The 25,515-nt window shown below is 46.8% G+C and overlaps 1 protein-coding gene across 3 annotated transcripts in view; it reads left to right on the forward strand.

Moving 5' to 3' along the window:
* Positions 1-12,683: 12,683 nt before the first annotated feature.
* The window catches only part of ZAP70 (zeta chain of T cell receptor associated protein kinase 70), a 199,628-nt gene continuing 186,796 nt past the window's right edge, over positions 12,684-25,515 (forward strand). For all 3 annotated transcript variants that reach the window (XR_011363954.1, XM_069977926.1, XM_069977927.1), the window contains exon 1: positions 12,684-12,717. The gene's annotated coding sequence lies outside the window, so the exon portion shown is untranslated. The remainder of the gene's footprint in view (positions 12,718-25,515) is intronic.

A 25,515-nucleotide genomic window follows, 5' to 3' on the forward strand; every position in this document is an offset into this window, starting at 1 on the left:
ATTATACTAACACACACACAGACTCACCAACATAGATACACAGATACAAAAGCATGCAGATTACACATATAAACCATCTATAGAACTACATTACATAATATACACTATATACATGATAGAAAACACACATATATATTACTCACATGCATAAACACATGACACATGTACAGACACACACGGATGACAGATAGACAAGAATATACACACACACTCACATGTTCAGCAGGGCAGGAGGCTTCAGTCTTCTTGTCTCCATCTTCTCTTCTCCCAGCCAGGCCCGGAAGCCTGCAGCCTCTCCCCATCTCCTGTGCACCGACTGCACACAGCAACAGGAGACAGTCACATGATTGCAGAGGGGAGGGGGATGGAGGAGGCCCTGCTGCTGCTGCCGCTCTCCTGACAGGCAGGAAGAGGGCAGCGCTGAGGCCCAGAGCTGATGTAAGGGAGTCAGGTGAGCAGGGGGGAGGGGAGGGCCAATGATTATACAAAGAACAGGCCCTGATGCGGTGCTGAACTCACCCCAGCAGTGTGGGAGCCAGCAGGGGGCCCCTTGAGCTCCCGACACTAGGCAGCTTCCAAACGGGAGGCCCTGGCTTAGGAGAAGGGCCCTGCAAGAGGGAGGAGGGGGTGGGGCCCACCGGGGGATCCCCCGGCTCCCCGGTGGCCCAGTCCGACGCTGCCTGTACAGGTGGTAAAACACAAAACTAAAATGCCATTGCCGGACAGATTCCAGGGTGACACTAGCAAATACAGAACTTTCAGGGAATCCTGTTATCTTTATTTCAGATTCAACCAGTTTGTGTCTGCGGTGAGAGGGTTGCCCTGATTGTTTCTCTTTTACAAGGTTCTCCGCCCTATCCCTTCCTGCTGAGGCTCCCGAGTGGAACTCGGTGGAAACCTTTCTTCACTCATTGGGACAGCTTTATGGTCCCAGAAGAGCCCATGATCCTGGGCAATGCCTCTGCCAGGAGAAAATATCGGATGGAGAATTCCCTCTGCCTGTACTGCGGAAAATTGGGTCACTTCCTGAGGACGTGTCCGTCGAAGCCATCCCAGAAATCGGGAAACGCCAGTGCCTGAGTGATGGTCCAGAGGGTCACTCAGGCATCCAGGTACCTCCAAAAAATTTTGACAAATTCCTGTTGCCGGTTACCCTGCTTTTTAATGGTATTACTCTTCCCTGTACAGCTATGGTTGATTCAGGTGCCGCCCTGAGCTTCGTCCGAGGGTCAGTAGCTGAATGACTAGGCTTAGAATTGGTGTCTTTATGTTACCCATTCACTGTGGCTGGTGCTGATTCCAAACCCTTGAGGGGCGGAGCAGTGAACTATCGCACTCCTGAGGTTACCATGCAGGTTGGGTGCCTTCACCAGGAGGAGATTTCATTTTTGTTTTGGAAAAGCTAGCTGCTGACATTATTTTAGGCTTACCATGGTTGCGTCAGCACAATCTGGTGTTTAACTGGAGAACCACCGAGCTGGTAAAGTGGGGAAGTTCTTGTGACTGCACACAGCAACAGGAGACAGTCACATGATTGCAGAGGGGAGGGGGATGGAGGAGGCCCTGCTGCTGCTGCCGCTCTCCTGACAGGCAGGAAGAGGGCAGCGCTGAGGCCCAGAGCTGATGTAAGGGAGTCAGGTGAGCAGGGGGAGGGGAGGGCCAATGATTATACAAAGAACAGGCCCTGATGCGGTGCTGAACTCACCCCAGCAGTGTGGGAGCCAGCAGGGGGCCCCTTGAGCTCCCGACACTAGGCAGCTTCCAAACGGGAGGCCCTGGCTTAGGAGAAGGGCCCTGCAAGAGGGAGGAGGGGGTGGGGCCCACCGGGGGATCCCCCGGCTCCCCGGTGGCCCAGTCCGACGCTGCCTGTACAGGTGGTAAAACACAAAACTAAAATGCCATTGCCGGACAGATTCCAGGGTGACACTAGCAAATACAGAACTTTCAGGGAATCCTGTTATCTTTATTTCAGATTCAACCAGTTTGTGTCTGACGGTGAGAGGGTTGCCCTGATTGTTTCTCTTTTACAAGGTTCTCCGCCCTATCCCTTCCTGCTGAGGCTCCCGAGTGGAACTCGGTGGAAACCTTCTTCACCTCATTGGGACAGATTTATGATGATCCTAACCGGGTTGCGGTGGCGGAGTCCCATCTTCTCTCCATCCAGCAGGGCCGTCGCACCGCGGAAGAGTGCACCCTGACTGGATGGCCGGACTCTCCACTAAAAACCCTATTTTGTCAGGGACTATCCCACGCCATTAAAGACATAATGGTCAGTCACCCCACTCCTTACTCCCTCAATGACTACATGACACTTGCCGTGACCATAGATCGTAGGTTGAGGGAAAGAAAACGGGAGAAGTTGGGGGTGACTTCAGGTCAGTCAAGTTCAGGTCAGTCCTCCAAGCTGCTTCCCAAAGTGCCCGAGCCATCCTTCTCTCCCGAGGTCCCAGAAGAGCCCATGATCCTGGGCAATGCCTCTGCCAGGAGAAAATATCGGATGGAGAATTCCCTCTGCCTGTACTGCGGAAAATTGGGTCACTTCCTGAGGACGTGTCCGTCGAAGCCATCCCAGAAATCGGGAAACGCCAGTGCCTGAGTGATGGTCCAGAGGGTCACTCAGGCATCCAGGTACCTCCAAAAAATTTTGACAAATTCCTGTTGCCGGTTACCCTGCTTTTTAATGGTATTACTCTTCCCTGTACAGCTATGGTTGATTCAGGTGCCGCCCTGAGCTTCGTCCGAGGGTCAGTAGCTGAATGACTAGGCTTAGAATTGGTGTCTTTATGTTACCCATTCACTGTGGCTGGTGCTGATTCCAAACCCTTGAGGGGCGGAGCAGTGAACTATCGCACTCCTGAGGTTACCATGCAGGTTGGGTGCCTTCACCAGGAGGAGATTTCATTTTTTGTTTTGGAAAAGCTAGCTGCTGACATTATTTTAGGCTTACCATGGTTGCGTCAGCACAATCTGGTGTTTAACTGGAGAACCACCGAGCTGGTAAAGTGGGGAAGTTCTTGTGATTCCCATTTGGCTCAGGTGCTTCCTGCTGTATGTTCAGTCAGAAATATGCATGATATTCCTGAATTTATTTCTGATTATGCTGATGTCTTTAATGAAGCCATCGCTGATGCCTTACCTCTTCACCGTCCATACGACTGCGCCATCGATCTTGTGTCTGGGGCTAGGTTTCCTAAAGGCCGTATTTTTAACCTTTCTCCCCCATAGCGAGAGACGATCCGTGAGTACATTCAGGAGAGTCTGAGGAAGGGTCACATTAGGCCTTCAGTGTCACCTATGGGTGCAGGATTTTTTTGTGTGGAAAAAAAGACGGAGGACTACGCCCCTGCATTGACTACAGGGAGCTTAATGAAATAACCATCAAAGACCTGCATCCACTTCCTCTGATCCCAGACCTGCTCAACCAGGTGGTAGGTGCCCGTTGGTTCTTGAAAATTGACCTTCGGGGCGCCTACAACCTGATCCGGATCAGAGAGGGTGACGAATGGAAGACGGCTTTCAACACTCCCGAAGTGCACTTTGAGTACTTATTCATGCCCTTCGGGTTGAGTAATGCCCCTGCAGTCTTCCAGAGATTTGTTAACGATATTTTCCGTGATCTGTTTGGTCGGTACATGGTGGTATATCTGGATGATATCCTTATCTATTCTCCAGATTGTGAGTTACATGTTAAACATGTTCGCGAGGTCTTGTCCAGACTTCGTAAGAATACCCTTTGTGCTAAGATGTCAAAATGTTTGTTTGGGGTGCAGGAGATTGGGTTCCTGGGGTACGTCATTACTCCTGAGTCAGTCCAAATGGACCCCAAAAAGGTGTCAGCAGTCTTGGAATGGGCTAGACCCAATACCTTAAAGGAACTTCAAAGGTTCCTCGGGTTTGCAAACTTTTATAGAAAGTTTATTAGAAACTTCTCACTCATTGTTAAACCACTGACTGACCTCACTAAGAAAGGTCCAAACCCAATCTCCTGGCACCCAGAGGCCAAGCTGCATTTGAATAGTTAAAGCACAGTTTTTCCTCTGCCCCTGTATTGGTGCATCCTGACTCAGAACAGCCATTTGTGGTGGAGGTTGATGCGTCCGAGTCTGGTGTGGGTGCGGTTTTGTCCCAGGGTAGGGAACCATTTACTAACCTGCGACCTGTAGCTTACTTCTCCAGGAAATTTTCCACTTCTGAAATCAGTTATGATGTTGGCAACCGGGAATTGCTAGCCATTAAGTGGGCTTTGGAGGAGTGGAGGGGGCCAGACACCAAATTACAGTCCTTATGGACCACAAAAATTTACTGTACCTGGACAAAGCTAAAAGGCTTAATCCCAGACAAGCACACTGGGCCTTATTTTTCACCTGTTTTAACTTCGTAGTTACTTACCGTCCCGGTGCTAAAAATATTAAAGGGAACTTTAAAATCATCAAAGAAAGGCTAGAAACTATCCTACTCCCTGGCACTGTTCTTGCTAGTATGACTGTTGATCTTACCAATGCTAACCTGAACTCCCAGGGGGACGCGCCACCAGGTGTCCCCACTGACAAGTTGTTTGTGCCATTGAATCTAAGGTTAGCAATTCTGAGAGAGGTACATGCATCCAGTCTAGCAGCTCATCCTGGTATTGCTGGCACAGGTTACCTACTGTCACGCTCGTGTTGGTGGCCTTCTTGGCAGAAAGATGTTAAAGAGTATGTCAAATCTTGTGAAATATGTGCTCGGGCTAAAACCCCAAGGTCTCTACCAGAAGGGTTGTTGCAACCCATGCCCTTGCCTGCTCGTCCGTGGTCCCATCTTTCGATGGATTTTGTTACTGATTTCCCTCTGTCACAGGGGAAGACCGTACTCTGGGTTGTTGTGGACCGTTTTAGTAAAATGTGCCTTTTGGTGGCTTGAAGTTGCCTAACGCTAAAACTCTAGCTAAACTGTTTACACGTCATATCCTTAGATTGCATGGAATACCAATGAACATAGTTTGTGACCGTGGTGTACAGTTTGTATCTAGGTTTTGGAGGGCGTTCTGTGGTCTTCTGGGTATTTCATTGTCATATTCGTCGTCGTTCCATCCGGAGACTAATGGTCAAACGGAACGCATAAACCAATCTGTAATTCAGTATTTGAGATGCTATGTATCTGACAATCAGTACAAGTGGTCTGAATACCTGCCCATGGCAGAGTTCGCTTTGAACAACCATGTGAATGCCTCAACCCAACAGACGCCGTTCTTCTGTAACTACGCATTCCACCCTAGATACTCTGCACTACCAAACCCCGAAATACCATATCTGTCCGTCAAAGACCTGACACAAAAACTGTGCACAGTGTGGGCAGAGAGTCTGGCAACTCTGACTCCTTCACAAAAACAACATATATTGTTTGCCAACCGTAAGCGCTGTCCTGGACCTGAATACGTTGTGGGGGAGAAGGTGTGGGTATCAACCAAAAATCTGCATCTCCGTGTACCGTCTACTAAATTTGCCCCTGTCACAGCCGCGGCGGCGTCCCGCGTTCCGGGCCGCCGCCGCGACCGCTTCCTGCCCATGCAGCAGCCGGTGTCCATAGTCGGGACCCGGCGCTGCTATCACCTCGGCCCCGGGGGGCGCCTCACCTCTCCACGCTCCTGTCTCCCGCTGTGCCGGCCGGCGCGCGCGTCCCCGCCTCCTAGGGCGCGCGCGCGCTGTCTCAGATTTAAAGGGGCAGTGCGCTCCTAATTGGTAGTTGCACCTAATCACTCCCCTATAAATCCCAGCATGCCCTGTCCCCTGTGTGGAGCCTCTACATGCTTCCCATAGCGTTTGGCCCAGCTCCCTGTTGTTCCTGTGTCCTGTCCGTTACCTGGTCCCAAGTCCCTGTTCCTGAGTCCTGTCCGTTACCTGGTCCCAAGTCCCTGTTCCTGGTTCCTGTTCCCCTGTCACTCCACCTGTTCCCGTGTCCAGCCTGTCACGTGCCCCAGGTTTATTGGACCCTTTCCCATTATTGAGATCCTCAATCCGGTCTCATACAAGTTACAGTTGCCGCGCTCTCGCTGAGAGCACATCCTGTCTTTCATAAGTCTGTTGAAAAAATACACTCCTCCAGCGGTTGCTTGCTCTCCTCCCCCTCCAGTGGTGGTCCAAGGAGAAATAGAGTTCGAGATTGAGCGCATCCTAGACTCTAGGAGGATGCCCAACTCTGTCCAATATCTTGTCCACTGGAGGGGTTATGGCCCTGAGGAGCTTACTTGGGTAACTGCACAAGATTTCCATGCCCCAGACTTGCTTAGGAAATTTCATTCAACATTCCCTACCAAGCCTGGAGGTCCTCATGAGGGTCCGGAGGCCCCTCCTCAAGGGGGGGGGGGGTTCTGTTAGGGCTCGAGCCGTGCGTTCAGCTCGCCGTCCATAGCAGTTAGACTGCTTTGATGTTTTTCTCTGCTCTGCTATTCCTGGATGTAGCAGAGTCCAGTGTTGCTCTCCCTCTGCTGATCAGCACTAGGTGTTTCTTATCACAGTGATTTGACTGACAACTGACTCACCCAGTTAGCTGTTGGTATCTGGGCTGGGCTGGGCCTTCTAGTCCTATAAGTTGTTTCACTTGTCTCTAGTTCTTTGCCTGTGAAAGAGCCTAGTTTCCTAGTGCCTCCTTGATCTAGCTTTTTGTGACCTGACTATTCTGTGTATTTTGACCTTTGACTTTTGTGACCTCGACTTCTCTTCTGGATATTGATTTTGTACCTTTGTTTCCTGTAAGTTGCCGACGCTGACCCCCTTTTATTGTGTGTGTATTGTCTTGTCTCGTTGTGTGTTACCACTTGCTGCAGTATAGGGAACGCCGCCCAGTTGACCGCTGCCACCTAGGGCAGAGTGTGGCAAGCAGGTAGGGACAGCTGGGGCAGATTCAGCATCAGGGACCACACTGTCTGTGTCTCCCCTAGGGATTTGCGGTGCAAGATTTCACTACTCTCATGATATCCACAAAATACCTCAAGAACAGTTAGTACCCGCTCACAAAACAGTGAGTAGTGTTCCTTGACACGGGTGCCAGGGATAGAACCCCACGGCTATAGTTCACAAAAGGTGAAATCCACACTTTTTGAAGCATAGTCGTGGGGATTATTTTAAAGTTGCTACTGTTCTTGGGGTATGGTATTAATGGTGCACTGGTGTGAGGCATTAATCTGGTGTGGAGATGTTAAATGGCCAACACACCATGGGCATCAAATTTGGAAATGGGGATCTGTTTTTTCAAATGTATCCGAATTAAGTAGGGAATTTTTAAGGTGATTTTTAAAAAAAAAAAATTGAAGTCTAAGTGGGGAACATTACTTAAGTTAAATTACTGATTTTTAAGTTGGGCACATATTTAGGATATTAAGGTCAATTTCCTGGACACACGGATTGCCATGCATGACGGGTGACTGATGACTAAGTCATTCACATCAGGCAGGGGGGTGGTATAATCCGATGTAATCCAGGCACGATTCATCTTTACAAAAGTGAGCATCTCCACACTGTGGCAAGAGAGCCTCATTCTTTGCGGTGTTACGATGCACTAAATACCCTCTCTGACGCCACACTACTGGCTGGGCAGGACAGCAGAGCCAAGGCAAACTCTGTCAGTTGAGGCCAAATCTCCAGTTTTTCTGCCCAGTACTGCACAGGGTCGGTGACACTTTGGGGCAGGGTAGAATCAAGGTAGGCAGTGACCTGGTGGCTGAGCTCATGCTGGTCCACGCCATGAGTCCGGTGCTGTGTCCTTTCTTCACCAGCTGCCTGCATGAAATCGCTCATGAGGGCTTGCAGGCTGTAGCGACTTCTGACGCCTCCACTAGTGGTGGTAGGAGTGGAGTGCGCTGGTTCCCCCCCAGAGGATGTTGTCTGGGAACCTGGCTAGTGGTCTCGCAGGTAAGTTGAGACCAACTGACTGGTGAGCATGTCCCTGTAGTACACCAGTTTAGCCTCCCTCTGTGATGGTGGGAAGAATTCTGCCATTTTGCGGCGGAAGCGAGGGTCCAACAGGGTGGCCAGCCAGACATCTTCCTCCTCCTCAACCTCCATCTGCACTTCATCCAGCTCTGGGCTCAAGGCGATGTTCAGCCTTGGAGTTGTGGCCTGGGAATCCTCACTGATGATGTTGGTCAGCGCACTTTCCAGAACATGGGATGATGTCGTTGATCCCATAGTCCTGCCTGCTCACAAAGAGAGTCGCGTCCTCAAAAGGGATCAACAATTGGCAGACTTCCCGCATTAACTGCCAGTGTGTTACTTGGAAGTCGCAGTGTGGCGTGAAGCTGCCTGATTGCCCCATGAGGTAGTCTGTTACGGCTGACCTTTGCTTGTACAGGCGGTCGAGCATATGGAGGGCAGAATTCCAGCTAGTTGGCACGTCGCAGATTAGCCAATGTTGGGGCATACCGCACTGTCTCTGGATTCTGAGCAGGGTCTTCCTTGCAGCGTAGAAGTGGCTGAATTGTTTGCACACTTTACGTGACATCCTCAGAAGGTCATGTAGTGCATGAAATGATCGGAGAAACCTCTGCACTATGAGGTTGATCACATGTGCCATACAGGGTGTATGAGTCAGCCCTCCCCGCTGATCTGCAGAGACAATGTTCCTCCCATTGTCCGCTACAACACTTCCCACCGTTAGTCGACGTGGGGTCAGCCATTCAGCTATCTCCTCCCTGATGGTCCGGAGGAGCTCCTGCCCACTGTGGCTTTGTTCACCCAGGCTAACCAAATGGAGGACAGCCTCAGAGCACCGGGCCTGACATTGGTGGTAAGACACTGGGGTGGGTGGAGTCAGAACTTGTGCTACCTGCTGCTGGCCCCCTAAAGCACCGGGAAGGTGATAGTGGCAAGAATGGGCCGACTTCCTGATGGTCTCCTGGGAGGATGTTGACCCAATGGGCAGTAATGGACATGTACTGCCCTTGCCCATAATTAGAGGACCAGACATGAGCACTCAGGTGCACTGTCTTGGACACCAAGAGTCCCAATGAGTCGCCAACCTTTCTCTTCACATAACTGTGCAGTGATGGAACAGCTTTTCCTGAGAAGTAGTGGCGGTTGGGGACTCACTATCTGGGGTGCGCACACGCCACAAAATTCCTGAAAGGCTGGGAGTCCACAACATTAAAAGGCAGGGACTGAAGCACCAGCAGCTTAACCAGGTGTCCGGTCAGTTTCTGTGCCATGGGATGGCTGCTGGAGTACACCTGACGTTTGGCCACGGACTCAGTCAGGGATTGCTGCCTCATTAGGGGTGTACATGGCAGTGATACTGTGCTGCTGCTGGCAACTGAGGCTGACGAGCCCTGAGTTCCAGTGAGAGGATGCTGCATGATGGGATCTGCAGTGTATGGTGCATCCTGACAGGAGGTGGTATTGGGGTCACAGTTTTTCCAGGCCTGTTGGTGTTGCCTTTCCATGTGCTTCCTCATGGATGTTGTCCCAAGATTATCACCCCTGCCACGACTGACCCTCTCATTGCACAGCAGGCACAGAGCGATGTGCTTATCTGTCCCCAGCCGAAAGAACTGCCAGACGACAGAGGACTGTGGTTTGCTGCTAGCCACGGGGGGTCTTGCTGGTTGTTCACTGCCACTGCTGCCTGAGGGTCCCCTTTCAGGACCAAGGCTTGGAGGTAATGGACTGGTAGGTTGTCTTCTACCCCTCCCTCTTGTGCCTCGCTTCCTTGCACCAGTGGGATGTGGCTGTCTCGGTAGCACCTCAATTTCCTCCCCTGATGACGCTGAGGATAAGGGTGCTTGGGGACGCCACGTCCGATCAGCTACATCATCATCACCACCACTGCTACTGTCCTCCAGTGGATGGGACAGGATCTCAGGTGTGGCACTGGATGCCCCTCCCTGGCTTACAGCCAACACCTCCTCTGCAGTCTCAGCACATTCCACCTGCTGACTCTGGGAGACTACTACCTCCTCCTCATCAGTAAAAAATGGTAGAGAATCCAAAGGCAGATCAAGATTTGCCAACAGGTCCCTGGCAGAAGGTGCCTTAACGCTAAGTGGCATAGTAATAACAGGGGACGGGGTAGAGGACTCTCGCTGACCGTCCCATGTAAGGGTGGTGTCGGATGATCCAGCCGACCTCATTTGGGAGCTTTGGGCGGTGGAAGTGGAGGATTGGGCAAGCCAATCTAGAACCGCTGGCTGTGTGGTTCTTGCAGAACCACTGGGTGTCTGGGGTAGCTGCACCCTGCTGCCACGCCTGTTGCCCCGGCTGCCACCGGGCCTGGTGCTGCCACTTCTCCTAGCGTCACCGCCTGTTGCAGTCCTTGTCTGTGAAGTGCTGGATGTAGGATGCTTGGACATGGTTCTTTTGTTGGGGGAAAATGAAAGAAGCTTTTGGCCGCAAGGCACAAACTTTCAGTGACAATCTTGTGGGTTGGCGGCACCCAGCAAAGTAGCAATGTACAGGTAAACACAAAAAAACTTTTTTTTTGTACTTTTTTTATTCTTTTTTTTTTTTATGAACTTTTTTAAGAACTTTTGTGGTTGCAGGCAGCTATACAGGGTTGACAGCACCCAGCAAAGCAGCAATGTACAGGTTATCACAAACGAACAAACAACCTTTTTTTAAAACTTTTTTAGGGTTTTTTTTAACAACTTTTTGGGTTGCAGCTATACGGGGTTGACGGCACCCAGCAAAGCAGCAATGTACAGGTTATCACAAACAACCTTTTTTTTTTTTTTTTTACTTTTTTAGTTTTTTTTTTTAATGAACTTTTTTTGGTTGCAGCTATACGGGGTTGACGGCACCCACCACAGCAGCAACAATTAGTGTCTCCTCTCGGTAGCTGGTTCTGACTCTTCTCACTTTTCTCTGTCTTTTTTTTATCTCCCTATCTCTCCCTAGATATCACAAGTTTTTTACCTACTATCTCTGCCTATCTCTCCCTCTCTCTACCTGCCTGTAGCTATCTACTTGTTTGCCTATCTATCTATCTATCTATCTATCTATCTATCTATCTATCTATGTGCTTTCCCTCCCTAACTAGCACGGAGCTCCTCTCTCTCTGATGTCTAGACACACAATGAGAAAGAGCAGGGACACTCAGGCACTTCCTGTTCCTGTAGTGACGTCACACACCTTCATATTCACATAAAAACAGGATAAAAGGGATTATAGGAACAATAATTCCTTGTATCCTCTTCCATTCTGTGAAAACAATACAGATTTGTGACGCCGTTGCGATTTTAACGAATTTCGTAACAAACTTTTTGAAAGTTCGGTTTGGTGCAAAGTTCGTAACGAATCTGGTTTGTAACGGTTCGGTTCGCTCATCCCTACTTGGAACCCAACGCCCACGCCCTCGTCCTCGACCCTTACCCCTGGGGTTCACCATTTTATGGACACTGCACAGTATGGAGCTTAGATGTACCGTGCGTAAGAAATACAGGAATCGGAAAATATACTAGTGGTCTTACTAGTTTTTGGGGGGCTGTGGGATACAATCTGTTGGTGGCTGCACCTATACACTCTGTGACACCCCCTTTACACTGTGCAAGCAGTAGTGAACTTAGATATCCCTTGAGCAAAAAAATACAGAAATCAGAAAATATACGAGAGGTCCTTATAAAATAGTACTGAGCACTTCTTAGGGGTCTGTATGCAACACCTAACATCCCCTTTCTGCCAGCAGCCAAACACCACAGTGGGCTGCTGAATGCAATGCAATGCAATGCTGCAATGCAAGCCCCAGCCAGCAGTCTGTAGTAATACAATTTAAAAACTATTTAAAGCCCTTTCAAGGGCTGTTTGGTTGTTTCGCTAGTATTCCCTGCCTACTGGAATGCTAATTCCCTCCCTAATGCTCTCCCTGACAAGCAGCAGCTCTGTCCCTAATCTCTTCCAGCATACATCTGAAGCAAGCACTGCCGGACGCGATTTTTATATGGCAGAGTCATCTGATCTGGCCAACCAATCGCTGCTGTCGACATGTATGGGTCACACGTGATCGCAGGATGTACCAAAGAGTCTCCTGCATGTTTATTGGCTGAGAAATAGCGCCCAAACAGGAAATGGATGAGATTTTCTCGAGTATCGCAAGATGCTCATCCGAGTAATGATTACCATCGAGTACCCTAATGCTCGAACAAGTACCAAGATCGGACGAGCATGCTTGCTCATCACTATTAATTATCGGTAAGTCATAATTGAAATTTTTTTGTATAGAGACTGTGAAGTCATTTGGGAACATTCAACTTCTCTGTGTATAAATTCCTGGGCCCCATGTTTGTGCACATTTGCTCAGATACTAATATGGCATCAGTACATTTCACATAGCACAACAATGAGCACCAACCATTCTAGTGGGCTGTGCTATTGGAAACACACATGCTTTATACAGAGAGAAGCAGGGTGTGTATGTTCCATTGCAGTAGACACTAATAGGGCACATGTTGAACTAGCTGGGACTTGTAGTACTCCAGATAATGTTATTGAAAACACAACAATTGGTCTTTACAAGTAAATGGATTGTGAAGAACTATAACATGTCAGGGTAAAGTTTTGCAGGTGTAAGCATTTCTGTATCCTATAAAGTCATCAAGATTATACCATGTTCTCTGTGTTCTGATGTTCACGTCGCTCCTCCTTCTCTTCCCCTTCTTTGAAATGACATATATTCATCAAAATGAGTTGTTAGAAGATTCTGTTCATTTAATGCCTGAACAACCACACACCTTGGGGAGTTCACTGCAGGAATCAGGTACTTTACTCATGCTCTTAACCTCTGTGTCAGAAATGCTGTAAACTTTAGGAGCAGTCTATAGCAAAGAAAAAAGTTATCATTTGCCAAAAAGATTGGTCAAGATCAACAAAAGTGAGATAATCAAGTAGTAAGAGGAAGTTAATGGTGAAATAAGAGGCCAGGCTTACCATGCTATTTTTTAGCCAATCATAGAAATGAAGTCACAAAGATCCTGTGGAGGCAACAGCTACATCTGCACATTACTGACCAATGGTCAGCACTGAGGAAAGAACTTTTAGACATATCTATATAGATGTATATGAGCTACAAAGGAAACCTGAATACATGACCTAGCAGTATTTATATCCCTTATGCAAGTACTGCGTGCACCTGCTAAAATTATCTAGAACATTATTGCTTTTATAAATTCCCTGTTTTTTAAAATTTGCTGCTGTAAAATGTTTCATATATATACATACATATATATATATATATATATATATATATATATATATACACACACACACTGCTAAAAAAATCTTACCAGATAATGAAAAGTTTAATATGTGCATGTATAACGTTAGGTGAACCCCATTATTTGGCATTTGTTTAGGCTATGTTACCACAATGTAAGAGCAAATAACAGATGGTCATGAGCATTAATAACGGACAGTATTTGCTCTTACATTTACATAGCCAGAGTCTGACTAGTTGATAATATAGGATTTGTATTATTTTTGTCTATGAAAGGAGTGGAGACAATATTAAAGGTGTATGCATGGTATCATAGAAAATGTAAATATTGTATATAAAGAGCAGAAAATCTATTAGCACTATTAGCCTGTATATGAAGCGTTGCACATAAAATACTTTTATAACTTTACATTTTGTCACTATGAGAGGTCTGTAGCAGATGAACTTAATGTTTGCTATAAAAAATATTTTTAACACAAAAGACGTTGAGAAGGAAGCATGACCTACTTTAGCTATAAGCTGTGCAGTTTGCACATGTGCAGTTTTCAAGTCTGTTATGTGGTGCCGAACTTGCTGCTGTGTTTTAATAAGTTTACATGAATTGATCTACTGCTCTTTTGTACTGTTACATAGCACTATTTGCTTAATAAAGGATGAAAAGCTACAGGTAAAATCAGTATAACTACTAATTACATACAATAAATACATAACTGATAGGTGCAAAAATTCTCACACTTCTCACACAATAGTCTTTCTTTAATAAATACCTTTATTAACAATATTCTCAGTTCTTTTTTTGCCATGGAATTTCATCAAACTATAAGAAAAATTGAAATATTGTATCAGACACATTTTCTATTTCTACAGCTTCTTTTCCTTTATTGTGAAATTATTTTTTTTATTAATCAGCCTCTACTCCAGTTTATCACCACTTATGAAATCTTATTATCCAATGGTGTAAGGCAATCCAGAAACTTTTAGAAAAGGCAGATTGAGGCTATGTTTTCAAACAGTAAAAGTCATATTTGGAATATGCAACATTAAAGTTTATGGGAAAATGTCTAGATCTTAATGTAGACATTATTAGATTCAAAATACTGCCGCGTTTTATACCTATTTTACTGTGATATTTTGCTTTTATTTTCGTGTGTGTGAACATAACCTTAATGTTCAGAAAATGTGTTGATTGCTTCTAGGAAGCAATTGTATTCTTTTTTTAGTCTATTATAGCTAGCTGCAAGGCATTTGTGCATGTTTTAGTAAGCAATTTGTGGACGCTATTCAATAAATATTGTCATATATTACAAATGAATAGCAAGTCTATACAGTGGGGCAAACTTAGGGAATTATGTAATGTAAGTCAAAACTCTATGCTTTGTTAAGAGACAGAAACACCAGGAGGAGGGCAGTATTACACTGCCTGATGACCAGTAGTGGATTATAATAGGGGTGTTTCGGGTGGCAGCCCTGGGCCCTGAGCTCCTGGGGGGCCCATGACCACCCAAAAAGACTTATACATTCAGTGATGTACTGTCTCCTCGCTACACTTCCGCCATGATTTGCAAAAATCACAGTTTTTTTATGGCAATTTTGCACAAATCAGGACATCATGACATTATCTGTCCTGTACTATGAACAGGCTAGTGTTGCCATAGTTACAGTGGGGTGGGGGGGCCCAGGCTTGGTGAACAGCCCGGGGCCTATGGTAAAGTTAATCTGCCCCTGCTGATGACTTTATGAAAGCGAGTGCCAATCTGCTAGATCAGCACTCGGTTACTAAACCCATACATGGCTCGATAATCCTGCAGCAAGAGCTGTGTATATATATATATATACTAGAATATGTACCCGGCGCTGCCCGGGTATAAAGTGTCAGTGTGTTAATTAGATTTGTTCTAAGGTGCCCAGGAGGCCAAGCTAAAGGTATTGTTTCATCTGAGTTAATCAGTGGAATTAGTGTATACCTGTAGTGCATAGTTGGAGGGGTTCTGTATACCCACAATGTATAGTTTTTAGGGGTCTCGCATATCTGTAGTGCATAGTTGGGGGGGCTGTATACCTATAGTGTATAGTTGAGGGAGGTCCTGTATACCTGCAGTGTACAGTTGGTGAAGGTCCTGTATACCTGTACTGTATAGTTTGGGGGTCCTGTATACCTGTAGTATATAGTTGGTGCTGTATACCTGTAATGTATAGTTGGTGGAGGTCTTGTATACCTGTAGTTTATAGTTTGAGGGTCCTGGATACCTGTAGTGTATAATTGGTGGAGGTCTTGTATACCTGTAGTATATAGTTCGGGGGTCCTGTATACCTGTAGTAAATAGTTTGAGGGTCCTGTATAACTATAGTATAGAGTTGGTGGAGGTCCTGTATACCTGTAGTGTATAGTTTGGGGTCCTATATACCTGTAGTATATAGCTGGTGGAGTTCCTGTATACCTGTAGTATATTTGGGGTCCTGTATACTTGTAGTATAGAGTTAGTGAAGGTGCTGTATACCTGTATTATAGAGTTGGTGTAGGTCCTGTATATCTTTTTGTGTATGGTTTTGAGGTCCTGTATACCTGTAGTGTATAGTTTGGGGTCCTATGTACCTGTAGTATATAGTTGGTGGAGTTCCTGTATACCTGTAGTGTATAGTTTTGGGGTCCTGTATACCTGTAGTGTATAGTTTGGGGTCCTGTATACCTGTAGTATATAGTTGGTGGAGGTCCTGTATACCTGAAGTATATAGTTGGTGGAGGTCCTGTATACCTGTAGTATATAGTTTTGGGGTCCTGTATACCTGTAGTGTAAAGTTTGGGGTCCTGTATACCTGTAGTATATAGTTTTGTGGAGGTCCCGTGCACTTGTGTATAGTTTTGGGGTCCTGTATACCTGTAGTGTCCTGTATACCTGCAGGGTTGTATTTACCCGTATGGCAGTGTTATTCAGTCACAGTGTGTCGGTATTGGTCATGTCTGGTATGGGGGTGTTATCCAGTCACAGTATGGCGGTATTGGTCAGGTCTGGCGTGGCGGTGTTATCCAGTCACGGTATGGTGGTATTGGTCAGGTCTGGTATAGCGGTGTTATCCAGTCACAGTATGGCAGTATTGGTCAGGTCTGATATGATGGTGTTATCCAGTCACAGTATGGCGGTATTGGTCAGGACTGGTGTGGCGGTGTTACCCAGTCACAGTTTGCCGGTATTGGTCAGGTCTGGTATGGCGGTGTTATCCAGTCACAGTATGGCGGTATTGGTCAGGTCTGGTACGACAGTGTTATCCAGCACAGTATGGCGGTATTGGTCAGGTCTGGTATGGCAGTGTTATCCAGTCACAGTATGGCGGTAATGGTCAGGTCTGGTGTGTCAGTGTTATCCAGCACAGTATGGCGGTATTGGTCAGGTCTGGTGTGGCAGTGTTATCCAGTCACAGTATGGCGGTATTGGTCAGGTCTGGTGTGGCAGTGTTATCCAGTCACAGTATGGCGGTATTGGTCAGGTCTGGTGTGGCGGTGTTACCCAGTCACAGTATGGCAGTATTGGTCAGGTCTGGTATGGAGGTGTTATCCAGTCACAGTATGGCGGTATTGGTCAGGTCTGGTATGGAGGTGTTATCCAGTCACAGTATGGCGGTATTGGTCAGGTCTGGCAGTGTTATCCAGTCACAGTATGGCGGTATTGGTCAGCTCTGGTATGACAGTGTTATCCAGCACAGTATGGCGGTATTGGTCAGGTCTGGTGTAGCAGTGTTACCCAGTCACAGTTTGGTATACCTGTTGTGCCCTGTATATACATGTACTGTATGGATGGAGTAGGGGGTCCTGTATATACATGTACTGTATGGATGGAGTAGGGGGCCCTGTATATACATGTACTGTATAGATGGAGTAGGGGGTCTACCAGTTATTACTGTGGATGTTGTGAGGCAGCTTCCCTAGCAACCATTGCTCCCTGTGAAAATGAAAGCAGTAATCCTATTGGTTGCTAAGGCTCCAACTGCCGTGTCTGCTGCAGCTAATTATATCACCTGTGTTTGCAGTGAGGAGATTTTCCCATTCATCTCTATGGGGCGCCTCTCTTTCCCCGCCCCTCCTGTACATCTGGCAGGGACGGGACCTTCGCAATAACCTTCCTGGGCACCCAATGTATCTGTGTGCCAAATTTGGGGTCAAACGGTTCAGGCATTTGGAAGTCTATAGAGGACAGACAGACAGACAGAAGGACAGACAGACAGACTTTGATTTTTATGATATAGATATACACACAGTGGTACCTTGGTTTAAGAGTAACTTAGAATAAGAGTGGTTTGCAAGAAGATCTCACAGTTTTTCAAAATTGTAACTTGGTTTAAGAGCATTGCTTTGGTTTAAGAGCTCCCTGCACTGGGTGGGACGGGGAGTGGGGGAGGGGCATGGTCTGAATAGCGGGGTCTACAGCACTTTACTCTAACCTAGGAAGTCTCCTTCACCTTCCAAATCACAGGAGATCCACTTCAGAATGGGGCTTGCATCAGGGGACAGAACTGCAGAGGTAATCTCATCATAGCTGTAACCCCACGCTCCCAAGACAGAGAGTTCTGCTATACAGTGCCCACATACACCCTGCTCATTCCTTCATGCTCCCTGCAGTCTCTGTCAGACCGTGTGTATTCCATCCTCTCCATTCCTTCTATAATGTGCCTGCACTTACACTCAGCTATACACACCACAGCTACAATGTGCCTGCACTCACACCCAGCTATACACACTGCTGCTATAATGTGGCAGCACTCAGACAGTCACACTGCTGTATATAACGTTTCTTTCACTGTCCTCCTGCACAGCTCTGTTATTCTCATTCCTGATTGGTACATGCTGAACACCCCCCTCCCCCATTGCTGTCATGTGACCACACAGACCTCTGACAGCAGCCCTGCTTCTCTATTCTAGCCTGTTGTACTACGCTACTTAATTATGAGGATCTGCAGTCCCATCCTGTATCTACAAACTGCTGCCGTTTTTCCAGGTTTATACAGCTGCATTTAAATGTATTATATTCCCGTCTCTGGTGTTTAGAGGTTTAGATCTCACCCACCCAGGGCTCAGCGTTGCATATATGCATGCAAGGTACCAAGAGAAAGGAGGGAGTATTTAGTTGCACCCCAATGTTTAATAATTTTAGGTTTAAAGCATTGGGAATAAATTATGAATGGAGGTATTGGGAAAAATATAATTTGAGGTAACACAGTTCTTTAAAGAGAGGCGATTGCGCTCATTAGAAGAATTAAAGGGTGAATATGAGATTGAAGGGAATCGTTACTTTTATTATTTGCAACTGAGACAAGTTAGTATGGAAATAGATGATACGGATAATCTATTAGAAGAAGAGTCACAGTGGATTGATTATATAATAGGTGATGTTTCCAAAAGAAGGGTGATGGCTAGGATAGTTAAGTTGGTAAAGTAGCGAAAAAAGGAGTTAGTCACTCATGTAAGTAGAGCTAAGTAGCAAGCAGATATAGGAGAAATTACACAAGAAGAGTGGGAAGAGATATGGGGTATGGGAAAGAATATATCACTTAATGTGTCGCACAAGATTACACAATTCTTTATTAATTATAGGTTATATTATACACCAAGTAAGTTATCTAAAATGGCCTCTAATAAAGAAGTAGTTTGTCCTCACTGTAATATGCCAAGGGTTGGTTTCTTTCATTTATTTTATGAATGTAGGAAAACGGAAAGAAGTTGGCAAGCAATTTTTGAGGTTATTAAAGAGCGACTCCAATTAGAAGGTTGGGAACCGGCAAAGAGGTGGTTGTTGGGGGTATGGAGGGATGTCTGCCCAAAAATAAGAATATTCTAGTAAGGAAGCTCCTGATGGTAATGAGGCTGATGGAGGCCAGAAAATGGATGTCTAGAGATAGCCTCACCCTTAGAGAGTTTTTGTTAGAAGTTAGAAGGATGATTAATTTTGAGTTCTGTTTAATGGTTAAAAGAGGGAAGAGGGAGAATTTTTGTAAGATTTGAGAGCCGTGGTTGCATGGAATGGACCAACAAGAGAGGATGGAATTGGTTGTTGGTTTAAGAGAATGAGGGGGCTGAGGAGTCCACTCTTTTCTTTTTATTATATATATAATATATTATTATTATTTATTTATTTATTTTTTATGTCTCTGCACCCGGGGGGGGGGGGGGGTTGTGGAGGGAGGGCGGAGGGGGGGGGGGGTAAAAGGGAGGAAGGGGAGGGGGAACTAGTATCAAGACCATGTCTGGGCACTTCTGATAGTTAATAGATAGTCCATTTAAAGTGTTCATTGGGACACACTTGTTGTAAATAATGAGCATGTTCTTTATTTGGATTATTAGTACAGCTAATACATACAAATATTGCCGCATATAGGAGTTTCCGGAGTTAGGCAATTCAAGTATATATAAGGTATGGGCAAAGCCATCAGTGCCAAGGTTTCCATTACCATTGATACATGGACCAGCAAGCACGGTCAGGGATGTTACATCTCCCTCCCTAGTCTTAGCAGATGTCCTACCACCACCTAGGATTGCTTGATGACCCCTCACCCCCCGGGTTACCCCTTCCTCCTACTCTGCTTTCACCTCTGCCACCCTCTTATCTGGCCAGGGTAGCCTATGCACTACCAAATTCAGCAAAGCCAGGGGGAAGCAACAGCAGGCTGTGCTCAAAGTGATCATGTCTACATGTCTGCTTTATGGTGACATCATTTGGTGAACTTCCTTTTACTTTTTAGGATGTTAGAGGACTTTGAAATTTTGCAGTGATTTCTAAAATTTTCATGAAAGTTTCAATTCTGATTTTATTAGGGACCAGTTCAGCTCTGAAGTGGATTTGTGGGGCCTGTATGTTAGTTTAATTCCCTCCACTGTAAAAACTGCACCCCTCAAAGTATTCAAAGTAACATTTCATAAGTTTATTAACCCTTTAGGTGTTTCACAGAAATTTAAGCAAGTTGGAGGGGAAATTTAAAAATGTAATTTTTTTGGCAGATATTCTATTTAAGGGTGCCTTCACACCTACCGTATCGCAGCAGAAAATCCGCTGCGGATCCGCAGCAGATCCGCAGCAGATTTAACTAAGTGAATGAACACAGCATTAAATACGCACTGTCAAATCCGCTGCGGATCCGCAGCAGATTTGTAAGTGCGGATTTGATGCTGTGTTTTTAGCCATTATACCATGTCACAGAGGCATTGTGGTACCAAAATATTTGTGCAAGACATTTCCATATTTGCAAGTTGACATTTCCATCTGTACCATTCTGGAAGACATGTGACACCCTAATCATTTTTTATTACATTTTTTATGAGGTGGTATGAATAAAAACTCAATTTAGCAGCTGTTTTTCACCTAATTTTTGGATGCTGGTTACTATACGATACATATGATAAGATTACAGTGATATCCATTTTATATAGCTTTTGTTATAGTTTATGGCATTTATACTATAAAAACTGTTTGTGTGTTGCATATTGTAAGAGCAGTAATATTAAAAAATTTTCGCCAAGGGAGTTATGTGAGGGCCTATGAGTGGAACATTGCCTCTTGTTCTATGGGATCCCGGCTGGAGCGTATAAACATCGTATACGCTCCAGCCGGGATCCCATGCCGGGCCGCAAAGAAGTGACATGTCTGTTTTCTGCGGCCGCAATTCAGTGAATTGGGGCCGTAGGAAACCCTGTCAGTTCACACAATGAAGCGAGCGGCTGCGGGGAACTCCTATGGGGAGTTCTGATGCAGGCGTGCGCTGATGCGCCCGCATCAGAACACTACGGCTATAAAGATGGCTACGGCCACTGCAGTACCGGCCAGGATGATCTTGGCAGAGAGCGGCCGTTCCGTGACACGGGTTACGTAACGGCCAGTCCGATACAACGTGGGAACATAGCCTTATAGGGGATCATTTATAAAGAGGAATGGAGAATGTGTATATTTATTTATATTTATTTATGTACTCTGACAGCTATTTATGAGCTCTGACAGCTCATTCATATGATCCGGCTGCATGCTCCATAGTGTGCAGTCAGGAGTTCTGATGCAGGCGCGCACAGATGCGCCCACATCAGAACTCAACGACGCTAAAGATCATTCGGACGGTACTGGGATGATCTTTTCTGAGACCGGCCATAAGTAGTGAAGCAGTAAACTCTGTCCTCAGTGTTTTTCTTCCGTATGCTATGGCTGCAGAAGGCTGACTGTGTGTGTGTGTCTGCATGCGCACCATGGCTTCAAAAGGCTGTGTGTGTTTACCATGGCTGAAGCAAGCTGCGTGTGTGTGTGTGTGTGTGTGTGTGCCCTAGCACTGACACCCGCCCCGCTGACCCTGTCTGCTTACCGCAAATGCCCGAAAGTGGCAGTGGATAACTGGACGACCGTCCCTGGCCTGCACAGTTGTAACACAAAATGCAGACAAGACGTACAAACACAATAACTCGTGGTCAGGAAGCAAGGTTGGCAACTATCGGTCAGCGCAGTACAAAAACGTAGGTCAAAAGTAAAGTCAAATGTCAGAATGAAGGAAGCAGGAACACAATTAGAATAAAAGCTAAGTCAAGGGACAATCAGGAACTTCATACTTAAAGAGACTGAAGTCCCAGCCCCAGGCCATGTTGGGGCTGAGACTCTAACTCCAACCATTTAACAAAGCTGACTGATGGTGCTGGCTACCAGTCAGTACAACATGGGGCGGTGAATACCCGGCCGCGGCAACAACGGAAGGAGGGTCCGCTCCCCTAGCAGCTAAGTCGGCCGGTAGCTAGGGTCACCGTCAGCGCACTCCTTGCAACCGGCTGTAGGCTCCGGCGTGACAGACGGCTCCTGACAATGCAATTGCGGAACACAATTGCGGATGGTTTTACAGTGCTTAGGTGTTCTCCACAAAATGTGGAGGCTCCCATAGATTTCTATGGGAGTGTCCGTACCACTATTGCGGACCACATTACAACTGTCCTATTTTTTTGTTTGTTAGTAAATTGCGGATCTGCAAATTTACAGGATGTATGAATAGCAGCATAAAAATGAATGGGTTGAAAAGGATTCAGTATTTGCTGATCAGCAAATACTGATGAAAAATACGGACATGTGAATGAGGCCTTAGAGCTTGAATGAAATGGCAGTGGCACTCATACAAGGGCACTCAGGACCAGTGGCATAGCTACAGGGGTCACAACGGTCACAGGCGCGACCCGGCCTGCAAGCCAGGGGGGCCCGGCCGGCCCCCCCTGCTATCTCACTGTGTCCCTCACTTTAATAAGCTGCTTGCATCTATGGGTCGCAAAGACCCATGGATGCACGCAGTTGCTAAACTGCCAGGGTCCCACCCGTTCTGTGCGCCGGCTTCCTGCCCATTCTCACCAGTCATCGCTGAGGTCCCGCCCGTCCCGTCTGGTCACTGCATCATTGGAGCTGAGTGGGAGCCTGCCTGTGTCCCACCCGTTCTCCCCGGTCACTGCTGAAGCTCCGCTCATCGCTGAGGCCCCACCCCCATCCCGACCGTCTAGTCACCGCATCATTGGAGCTGAGTGGGGGCCTGCCTGTGCCCCACCTGTTCTCCCCGATCACTGCTGAGGCTCCGCCCATCGCTTAGGTCCCGCCCACACCCCACTTGTCATGTACAGTCAACACGTCGTTCGAGCCAAGTGGGGGCTGCCTGTGTCCCACCCGTTCTCCCTGGTCACTGCTCAAGCCCTGCCCGTCCTGGCTGGTCACCGGTGAGGCCCCAGTGTTGGGTTGGTGCCTGTGTGTTGTGTGTATAGTGCTGTGTCTGTGTGTGGTGTGCTTGTGTCTTGTGTGGTGTGGTGTTCTTGTGTCCTGTGGTGTGTGGTGTGCTTGTGTCCTGTGTGTGTGGTGTTGTGTGGTGTGCTTGTGTCCTGTCTGTGTGGTGGGGTGTGCTTGTGTCCTGTGTGTGTGTGGTGTGCTTGTGTCCTGTGTGTGAGGTGGGCCGGTGCTTGTGTCCTGTGTGTGTGGTGTGCTTGTGTCCTGTGTGTGTGGTGTGGTGTGCTTGTGTCCTGTGTGTGTGGTGTGGTGTGCTTGTGTCCTGTGTGTGTGGTGGGCCTGTGTTTGTGTCCTGTGTGTGTGGTGGGTCTGTGCTTGTGTCCTGTGTGTGTGGTGTGCTTGTGTCCTTGTGTCCTGTGTGTGTGGTGTGGTGTGCTTGTGTCCTGTGTGTGTGGTGTGCTTGTGTCCTGTGTGTGTGTGGTGTTGTGTGGTGTGCTTGTGTCCTGTGTGTGTGGTGTGCTTGTGTCCTGTGTGTGTGGTGTTGTGTGGTGTGCTTGTGTCCTGTGTGTGTGGTGTGCTTGTGTCCTATGTGTGTGGTGTTGTGTGGTGTGCTTGTGTCCTGTGTGTGTGGTGTGCTTGTGTCCTATGTGTGTGGTGTTGTGTGGTGTGCTTTTGTCCTGTGTGTGTGGTGTGCTTGTGTCCTGTGTGTGTGGTGTGCTTGTGTCCTGTGTGTGTGGTGGGACAGTGCTTGTGTCCTGTGTGTGTGGTGGGCCATCTGTTTGTGTGCTAGTGCCATCTTCTGCCTTGTCCACCCCCTTAGTTCATGGTCCACCTACCGATGCCACGTGCGGCACACCTTCAGCTCACTAGGGAGAAAGAAGATATGCCTGAGGACTGCAGAGCCAGGTGAGTATGTTTTTTTTTGTTTTTATTGTTTTCCTTTTGTAAATTTATTTTGTAATAGGTTTGCTGTATGGATGCACAGAGGGGATGTAACTACTATATGGGAGTATAGAGGGGTATATAGGTTAAGGCTATGTTCACACTACGTAAGCTATGTAATAATCACAGCCGTTGTTGCCGATTTGCAACAACGGCTGTGATTACTACATAGCTTGCGTAGTGCTGCCTTCAATGGAATTCCGGCGAGAGTGTATACACATAGTATATACTCCAGCCAGGATCCCTAGAGGCGCCGCAAGAAACTGACATGTCAGTTTTCTGTGGTCGCTGTTCAGTCAACAAGTAGATTATGCTTCTTTATTGTAGTGTAGCAAACATATGGTACAAGGACGCGTTTCGGCCAAGCATAGCCTTCATGAGCTTAGGGGTGTAAGCTGATGAAGGCCATGCTTGGCCGAAACGCGTCCTTGTACCATATGTATAAAGAAGCAAAATCTACTTGGTGAGTGCCGGGCTCTTCCTAATATCTGAACATTTTTCTCACCTCGAGCACCACCGCCATGGAAGTGCCATCTTCTACTTATTTCTGCTGTTCAGTCAACAGCGGGCGCAGAAAACCCTGTCAGTGCTCACCATGGAGCGAGCGGCTCCGGCAGGGAATTTGGATGCGGGCGCGCAGGGATGTGCCTGTATCCAAATTCAACAGTGCTAAAGATCATCCGGCCGGTACTGCAGTACTGTCCGGGATGATCTTATCTGACACCGGCCGGGTCATGGAACGACTGGTGTCTTACAACATGTGAACATAGCCTAACAGAGAAGACTTGTGCTATATGTAAGCACAGAGGGGCCTAATACTACGTGAAAGCACAGAGGGGGTTTGTCTACTATTTGGAGGGACATCTTGAGCACAATTGCTTATATGGGGGCTCAGAGGGGCACTGATACTGTGTGAAGCAATATACATGGGGAGTTTGTGTAGAGATGAGGACAATGTTGGGGTGAGGAGCCTAAAATGTTTTTCTGCCAGATCCTGTGGAGACGAGTCATGTCTGAAGACGTTTCCATGATGGCCGGGCCAGATGGAGAAGAAAAGGAAGAGTGAAGGTGACAAAAAGCAAAAAGGTCACAAGAAAAGAAGACGTCCCCTGTGAGTTACTGGATGTATCACTTAAAAAGTCTGCAGAATACAGCTGTTACTGCTGAGGGAGAATATTGGCCTTTATATAGTAGATTTTAATGCAGTAACAGTACAGTAGTATTATGCAATGGCAGCGTAGAGTGAGGTGGTTGGGGGGATATGTAGGTTTGGAATGGTATGGCGTCACTGGTCAAGGGGGGGGCCCAAGTTGACCAAGTTGAAACTGGGTAACAAATACAGGGGTATTCATACCCCTGTGTATAATTTTAAAGGGGAAAAACTTTTTTTTAACTAACTGGGGCCAGAAAGTTATACAGATTATACAGAATACACTTCTTCCTTTAAGACATACAGCAAATGATAAGTACTGGAAAACTGGAGAGTTTTAAATGTAAGAAATGATCAACTCTATTTAACTTTCTGACATCAGTTAATTTGAAGGTAAAAAAAAATCCCTCTGGAGTACCCCTTTAATTTAAATTAAATGTTTCATAGTACAATGCTAGAACAAGGCAATTTAAAGGGGTATTCCCCCCAAAATTATTTTTGCATTAATACGTTGCCCACCCGTAGCTTTCCATCTTTCCA

The sequence above is a fragment of the Dendropsophus ebraccatus genome, chromosome 7, assembly GCF_027789765.1.
Source record: "Dendropsophus ebraccatus isolate aDenEbr1 chromosome 7, aDenEbr1.pat, whole genome shotgun sequence".
Taxonomy (NCBI): domain Eukaryota; kingdom Metazoa; phylum Chordata; class Amphibia; order Anura; family Hylidae; genus Dendropsophus; species Dendropsophus ebraccatus.